Source organism: Phallusia mammillata, chromosome 1 (assembly GCF_965637545.1).
Source record: "Phallusia mammillata chromosome 1, kaPhaMamm4.hap1.1, whole genome shotgun sequence".
In the NCBI taxonomy this organism is placed as follows: Eukaryota; Metazoa; Chordata; class Ascidiacea; order Phlebobranchia; family Ascidiidae; genus Phallusia; species Phallusia mammillata.
In genome coordinates this window covers 22,072,491-22,081,489 of record NC_137252.1, presented here as the reverse complement: position 1 = coordinate 22,081,489, position 8,999 = coordinate 22,072,491, and the positions used below count along the sequence as shown (strand labels likewise).

The following is an 8,999-nucleotide window of genomic DNA, read 5'->3' as shown; positions in this document are numbered from 1 at the left end:
ACGCATTAGTGACGTCACATATAGTGGTGTATTTGACGTCCGCCACCTTGCATTTTTTCAAAAAACTTGGCGCCTATGGTTTTATCAACAGTCTCTATTTTTGTCATAAAATGTTAAGTAAAAGTTCTAGTAAAAATTTACATTTTACAGACAAAAATGTTTGCAGTTTTTAGCATCGAGTCTGGTTTCAATTCTAACTTTGTTTGTTGTTTTTCAAATGGCCTAAAACGGTTTATCTCTTCAACTTAGCTTAACTAATGCAAACAATTTCATGAAGAAAAACCACGTTTCTTATTGTGTTTGGAATCAAACGCAGGAAACCAATGCAAACCAACAATCAGTCAAATAATTAAGGCTGGGTCAATAAAAGATGCAAATTTACTGGGAAATTTGGTTGCGTTTTTTTGTCTTACTGGTAAAATCCATCAAATGAGAGGGGAGGAAACTTTGTGCCGGGTTATAACCAAAAATTTCAATTAATGGTGCACCAATTGTCACCAAACAGCTCTTTGAAAGCCTATTTCATCAAAAAGATTTTTCATTAAATACAACTATTGATTGAATTAAAATCGTTTTAGTTGGTGGAACAATACCCTTATTGTATTTAAACAATAAGAGCTTCTCATTATTCATACCCATAAGGTTATGGAAAAATATGCACTCTACAGACGGCGGCGATGATTTTCCAAAAATACGTGCAATTGTTATACCCATTGAATGACGAAATGGTAATCCAAAAGTAACTGTTTCCAACTCTTTGACCTAACTTTTAACCGAATTTAATCGTCAGTACAAACACTGCATATCTATAAAACTCGTACATAAAGCGTTCTAATCATCAGTAAGTTAATAACTTCATCATCTCAACTATCATCATGAACAAGTTGTGTCTATCTCTTCTTCTGGTTGCTACTTTGTGCCTTGCAAGCACCGAAGCTGGTTGGTTTCATGCCCTGAAACATGGAGTTGCAGCTGCCCACCATATTTTGAAGTAAGTTTTGAAATATATTTTTAAGTGATTTGGTATAAATTAGTGATGCACCGAACCCGCCTAAAAAGGTTCGGGCCGAAACCGAATATTTCGGCCGAATCAGACCGAACCTAAAATCCCTGTTTCTTGGGATGTTTTCAACTGAACCTTCTGTTGTTGATGAGAATGACTTCATTTTTGACAAACTAGAATCATTTCGCAATGCATAAGCTTTGCTAAACAACTAATATTTTGCAGACAACGTGGCTGGTAATTCATAGATACAACAAGTAGTTAATTTATGATGTTTCGTATGGGCGTAGATGAAATTTAAGGCCTTAATTCAATGCAATAAAAAAGTTCGGTTTCGGCCGAATTTTCAAAAAAGTTCGGGCCGAAACCGAAACATTGAAAAACGGCGGATTCGGCCGAAATGTTTCGGCCAACCGAAACTTCGGTGCATCACTAGTATAAATGAGCTTCGCCACAAAATTAAAGTGATTATTTTCACTGTGATAACACGTAGTCCCAAGCGAATGGCAAACACCATGAATTGTGGAACGTTTTGACAACATAATTAAAAATGCTTTGTCTATCGCTCTTTCATTCGTATTTAGTTGATGAAAGTTAATAATTCGAAATTGTTCTTTAATGAAAAATTGACTCTTCTTTTTTTTCTTTCAGCGGCGATGTTCAGAATCAAGGTAATATTTGTTTTGGATGTAGCTTAAAATGTTGGTGATGTTATTGTGTAAAATATTAATCATTAAATAAAACAGTATATTTTCGTGATACAATCTCTGCACTTGTTTACATTTGTATGTACATTTGTACATTGCAGTAATGGACGAGGAAGCACTTGAACGGGCTATTGTTAGTGACATTGTTGATGAGATGCAAAGTCGCAACATGAAACCTGTGTGGTAACTGGTAAGTTGCGTTGTTCTGTTTCTGATGTCATAACGATATCGAAGTAAACACATACCCGTTGGCGACATCATGTATTTCCTGAACGTATATCGACTGAAAGTGCATTGTGTCAACATTTATTTTTCCATTTAAAAAAAACTTTTGCTAATTTTGTATATTTCAGAGTCAACACGACAACCAACAGCATTGAAAAACCACATACTGTTTTCTGAAATGCTGATAAATTGTGTCAAATAATAAAAGAAAATTCAACTTTACATTGTGTGCTGTAAAAGAAACTTTAAAATTTGTTTAAATTGTAGCACAATTTGTTGTAATTAAATTAAATTGGTGTGTTTAGTTCAGGGAGTCGAACCGGAACTGAACCCGAACCCGCGAACCGGTTTGAGCGGTTAATTTCATTAAACCCGATCCGAACTCGAACCGCTATTTACGTTTTTCTAAAAACCCGAACCCGAGTTGAACCAGTAAAAATGCAGTCGTTTTATATTTTGTGATTTTTTTCCAAAACAGCGCACGGAAGAATACGCGAGATAACACTTATAGGGCGTGTCAAAAATATCAGTGCCCGGTCAAAATTATTTTGGAGTTTGATAAGGCCAACTGGCCAAGTAGATGATGGGTAGAATTAAACTGAAACGATTGAAAATTTGAACCGCAAACTGGTTTGGACCGGATAATTTGCCCAAACCGGAACAAAACCCGAACCCGAAAATATACATTTTTAAAAACCTGAACCGAACCCGAACCCTTAAAAACAAAACGAAGTGACCCCGAACCGAACCTGAACCCATATGACAAGCGGTTCGACTCCCTGTTTTTTTTAGTTTAGTCCCAAACACAAACTAAACCTTGTTATGCAACACAAAACAAAATTCTCATGTAAAAACGCATTCTTCGCAGGAAATGTTCCAATAAAGCACGATGTTAAGTGAATTTTCCAGCAAATCTTAGGTCTAAATAAGTCTTTAATTTGTACCAATAACAGTAAAAAAAACAAAAAAAAACAACAATAACATTGCCCCATATATTCTTCGCTTAACAACACATACATTTTAAATTTACGTTCTTTTATAAACACGTGACAGTTTAATCTTTTTGTTTTTACGTCACAAAATTAAAGAGGCACAGGACAAAAAACAAATGACAATGTTAAAATAACGACATAACGCATTTTTTTACACTAACCAAGGGTGGTTTAAGACTGGGAGGATAGAGGCTTGGTCAGTCTATTTTTAGCAGGCAGGAGAATGATAAACTCTTTTGTATCAAATGACTGCATTTGCTGTTCTAATCGACTTTATGTTTTGGGACTAAAGTATTATTACCGCAATGCACTTCCTAGCACTTATTTGCAACTGTTTTAAAATTTCTGCAAGTACCGATGTCAATGTTTGCAATAAAAAAGCGTTTATGTCGTCACAAAATGTAAAAAAGTCTTTGCCAACTTTCAATAAACATATATTGACCTGTAATGTAAAAAAATTGTGAAACCTTTTCGCTTATTGTATGCGGATATTGTTTGCAAAGGTACAACGTTGCCTTTTAACTGCATATGATTCGTCTATCGGCATTGCTTTGTTATTGGAGATCCGTGTAGGATTTTATTGCTTCTCGCCGCGGGCTCAACTGTGTGAGCTTATGTGTATCGCCACATGAATATGCTTAACAAAGTTCGCGGCATACCAAATTCGATATGACGACATAAAAGGCGTGGTGTACTAAAACACGTAGTGTGTCGTAAATTCTCTTCTACAAGAATTCTTCATGGCTGATCTCAGTAACATATCAACATTTTGTATAAAGTTTGCTTGATATTTGAGAATCTCCAACGTAAAATTGATTACCCCCCAACCGGACCAAACTCTAGTTATTATGGGTCCCCTTCCCTGAAGGAGACGCATCTTGATTTCACTCAGTTTTTTTATCTCTTTTCTCCGGTGAAGTGTGTCAATGCACTTTTGGCATGAAATCTTTGGTGAATATGGATGAAACTCTTACAGATGGTAGATATAGTTCTGCAGATGTGCCATGTGCTTCGTTTGACCTGATAACCCCAATATTTACCCCGCTAGACCCCAAAGTGTGAAACGTTTTTTATGTTGCTGCGCACCACAAACGAAAGATTTCTGCGGCGTAATGGTATGATAAAGGCAAAGGAAGACACGATACTTGTGTTTGTGTACTCCTTAAAATTTTACATGACTGATAATTGGCTCATCGTGGTTTCATAATTTATGCTTTTGGATGGTGAACCGCATCAGTTACCCCACTAACCTCCTAAAATGGGTAAGTATTTTAAACGGTGTCAGAATTTAATGAAATTTGGACAGCTTGTAGAATTTGTCAGTTTTTGGTGTCAATTGTTGTGTTTAACCCTGTAACCCCAATATTTTCCCTTCTAGCCCCCTAAAACGGGTGAATTTTTTGAACAATGTCCGAATCGGATGAAATTTGTAAAGCTTATAGAGTGTACTATTTATAGTTGTTGTTTGTTACGTTCAACCCTGACGCCCCAACATTTACCTCACTAGCCAGCCAGAATGGTTCAATTTTTTAAACAATGCTGATTGTTGTGTTTTAGCCTATTTTCTTAGTATTTAACACTTTTTTCTCAGATAGACCATACAATAGAAACACCTTCAAAAATGTATGAATGAAATGAATTTAAATAGTTTGTACTTTTATTTATTTATGCACTGTACCGTTCACTGTGTTTGACGTTACAATAGCAAACTTTCTCATTGTTATCTCTTGAAATGCATTAGTTACAACTTTGCGTGTTTGGGGACCCATGAGTTTCTGCTTGCGGAAACAACTAAGGTTATAAAAGAGAGTGGATGGGACCCAATATAAAATAAGTGTAGGAAATATATTAATGTTTCAAAATAGGCTACAGTGTGTATGCAAGGGCGACAAGTGCTAAGCCACCCTTCTAGTTTACCTCAGGTATGATCCCCCTGCTTTTTAGTACAACTATAAATCCAAGTGGTTTACACAAACTGTTGAGATTTTTGCGCCATTAAAAAAACTGCCCTTATTTTCATGTAACTGTTTTGGGCAAAAAAACTTCTGCTTCTTTTTCAAGCAACTGCTAAAAAATACGGTTTTACCAACAGTCCCTTTTTTTTCATAAAATGTCAAGTAGAAGTTTTAGTAAAGATTTACATTTTACAGACAAAAATGTTTGCAGTTTTTAGCACCGAGTCTTGTTTCAATTCTACTAAAACTTCGTCTGTTGTTTTTCAAATGGCCTAAAACGATTTAACTCGTCTACTTAGCTTAACTATTGCAAACAATTCCATGAAGAAAAACCACGTTTCTTATTGTGTTTGAAATCAAACGCAGGAAACCAATGCAAACCAACAATCAGTCAAATAATTAAGGCTGGGTCAATAAAAGATGCAAATTTACTTGGAATTTTTTTGCGTTTTTCTGTCTTACGAATAAAATCCATGAAATCAGAAAGAAGGAAACTTTGTGTCGGGTTATAACCAAGAATTTCAATTAATGGTGTAGGCCTACCAATTGTCACCAAACATCTCTTTGAAAGCCTATTTCATCAAAAAGATTTCACATTAAATGTAACCAATAATTGAATTAAAATCGTTTCAGTTGGTGGAACAATGCCCTTATTGTATTTAAACAATAAGAGCTTCTCATTATTCTTACCCATAAGGTTATGGAAAAATATGCACTCTACAGACGGCGGCGATGATTTTCCAAAAATACGTACAATTGTTATACCCAATGAATGACGAAATGGTAATCCAAAAGTAACTGTTTCCAACTCTTTGACCTAACTTTTAACCGAATTTAATCGTCAGTACAAACACTGCATATCTATAAAACCTCGTACATAAAGCGTTCTAATCATCAGTAAGTTAATAACTTCATCATCTCAACTATCATCATGAACAAGCTGTGTCTATCTCTTCTTCTGGTTGCTACTTTGTGCCTTGCAAGCACCGAAGCTGGTTGGTTTCATGCCCTGAAACATGGAGTTGCAGCTGCCCACCATATTTTGAAGTAAGCTTTTGAAATAAATTTTGGTTGAAATGATACACATCACGCATCGGTACATATGACACTCAAAATAGGTCTTTAACAACAATTGCGGAAGGCAAACAATAAGCAGTTTTGTGGGTTTAATTTTACATAACGTTTAGCTATGTGGTATGTGCATACCAACGATATGTTTTTTGTGATGAAAAACGTAGCCACATTAAAACTTTTCTCTTTCTTAATACTCAAAAAAATATATTTTTCTTACTTTCATTTTCCTTTTTTTTCAGTGGCGATGTTCAGAGTCAAGGTAATTTTGTTTTCGTTCCAGTTTATTTTGTCGTTTGTGATAACTAGTCTTTCTGTTTGAATCAGTTTACCTCTAGTTCGGTAGCACATAACCTTTAAAAACGTTTTCACTTTCGCTATAGTGATGGATGAAAGGGCAATCGAGCGGGCTATTGTTAGTGACATTGTTGATGAGATGCAACGTCGTAACATGTAAATCTATGTGGTAAGTTGCGTTGTTCTGTTTTGGCAAAAAAAAATGTTATGATATCAAAGTAAGCACGAACTTTACAACGATCGTATCAATTGCAAATAATGTGTATGAGTGATGTTAAAGTGACAAATAGGAATCAGTTAAAAATTGAAACTAAAAACATGCATGGTGATGTATGCAGTTAAAGTTTGTAAATTTTAGTTTGAAAATAAAATTGCTAAAATGGCTACTTTTGTACATTTCAGAGCCTACTAGACATCCAAAAGCATTGGAAAACCTAATCGTGGAATTTTTAAGTGCTAATACGTGTCTAATAATAAAAAAGAACTCAACAGTGTAGTGTGTTGTTAAAAGTTAAAATAGACTTTTTTAAAGATATGAATTATATCTGTTTGCGTGTACAGCAAGATAACAAATATACAAGGACATTGTAATAAGTTAATATGGTACGAGAAACACAGCTGCAAAAACTAAGCGATTGTAAATACGCTAATATGGGATTACCACACATCCGGAATTTTTCAAACGTGGCCGGACTTTTGCATTAAAATCTGTGTCTAAAAATAATTGGCAAAACATTCCTAATGTCCGAAACTACTTAGCATCTTGTAGACTGCAATACTTCTCGTGGTGGGTAAAAGGGCAGTCTGAAACAAGGAGACAATTACCTCGTCAGCTTTTATACGTAAAACCGACTGCTTGGCTTTTCCTTATTTCGGTAAACATAAATGTTGAATATAATTTACATTTTACAATTGCCTGTGCGGTTTGTGATGCACTAGAGGACTACAACGTTTGGTGGGGAAGTAATTTTAACATGACGTTAAAGCTTACAAGCAAACAAACTTTGTTTAAGAGAAAGATCGGCAGAAATAATATGCCCATTTGCAGTAAACCCACAAAGGTCTGCCAATAGACACTGCACGACATTTTTTGTTGTTTGGGTCCTGTGCGTGTTACAGTAACAATGCTCCAAAAACTCTTAACGTCTGGTTTATAAAAACAAATTTAGTTTTTAACTGTTTGGTGTTTAGCCTAGTGTAATGGTTTTCCACCATTTTTTTACCGCGACCCATTTTAGCAACCAATGTAGCCTAACGTGCGACCCCCTTTCAAAATTGTTTATATTTGTTTGAAAATCTTTAGAATAAACTTTTACTTCTGGCAAAGGGAAAGGGTCTGAACTTGCCGGTCCTTTCCGTACCCCCAACGAGGTCGCTAGCCACGGGTTGAAAACCACTGGCCTATTACAGTTCCGTGTCTAAATTGATCTGAGTAGTTAAACAGAAAAGTTATTTAAAATTTCACACTTGTGTGCTAAACCACAGTGTTCAAAGGTAATACATTTTCAACAAACTTGGGTGTAAAACAGATTATTAAAAACTATACTCTTAACAGGTTAACAAAAAGTTGCTTAATTATTATAACTTTTTATCATTACGTTTTTAAGCAACACTTTTAAACGTATTTGTCCAAACCCATTCTTGTGATGCAATGTTCACATTTGTTGTGCCTATCTTATTAAATTTTAAATCAAAATAAATTAAACTATAATTTGTGATAATGTCTTTATCTTCGCTACATTTCGCATACAGTCTATAAATGGGCGACCACCCTATACAAAGAATATGAGTCGTACTATCAAAGTTGATGCAGCTGCTTTCGGTACAAGTTCATGATCGCTTTTTATCGTTTATTCTGTGGCAGATTCCGATGGTAAACTTTGTCCTCAAGTTTTTGTTTTTCCACTTTTTTAAAAGTTGTCAACTAAGGTAGGCCTAAAATTTTTTGGGCGAACTTGAGTTGTAGTTTTTCTAGTATTTATTTTGATCAAACAAATGTTGCTATAACAATTGTAAATAATCCAATGCCTACAATAAGAACTTGAAAGTCTGCCACAAATATAGCAATTGCGACGTACCTATAATATAGGCTACACGTTGCGAGATTGTATCTCAGAGTTGTAATTCGTGTCAGACTTTTCGGGTCGGGTTAGGGCTTTGGTTTTTGTAACAAACGAGCTAAATTTGGGCCTGACTTTACGTTATGTTTACCGAGCTAAAAAAGCTAGTGCTGGATAAATCTAATGACCAACATAGGTAGTCTTCTCTTAACTTGGGGTCGCAAAAGCTTTCGTCGCAAACTTAGACCTATTATATTCTTGGCGTAAAAGTAGAGTTTAATTCAGAATGCGAAACCGTTATTGAAATTTTTCAGAAAAGGGATTGTATTGGTTTCCAAAACCGGTTTCGGGAAAAAATGGTTAAAACCACTTCCTTACATGAACAAAAATTGATGGCATATACAGTAGAATGCAATGGGATGATTCGAAACATGCTGATGTCATCCAAATTGCTCAAACAAAATATAGTTTAGTTCAGCGTGGTCCAACTGCAGGCCCGCGGGCCAATTGTGGCCCGCTAGATAATTTTGTTGGCCCGCGAAAGTCCCAACATTTTAAAGACAACTATAAGTGTTGTTTTCAATAATTCAATGTTTTATTAGTGTGAGGATTTACACACACTAAATACTGCAAAATCTCCTATTATGACGTATGACAAGGCATTGTTATGTAATAAAGGATTCTTCTTT

At 35.3% G+C, this 8,999-nt stretch overlaps 1 long non-coding RNA gene across 1 annotated transcript; it reads left to right on the top strand.

Moving 5' to 3' along the window:
• Positions 1–875: 875 nt before the first annotated feature.
• On the top strand, positions 876–2,157 carry LOC145209119 (uncharacterized). The gene is made up of 4 exons (XR_013855011.1): positions 876–991; positions 1,655–1,674; positions 1,812–1,900; positions 2,064–2,157. It is a non-coding gene; the product is annotated as an uncharacterized LOC145209119 (long non-coding RNA).
• Positions 2,158–8,999: the final 6,842 nt, after the last annotated feature.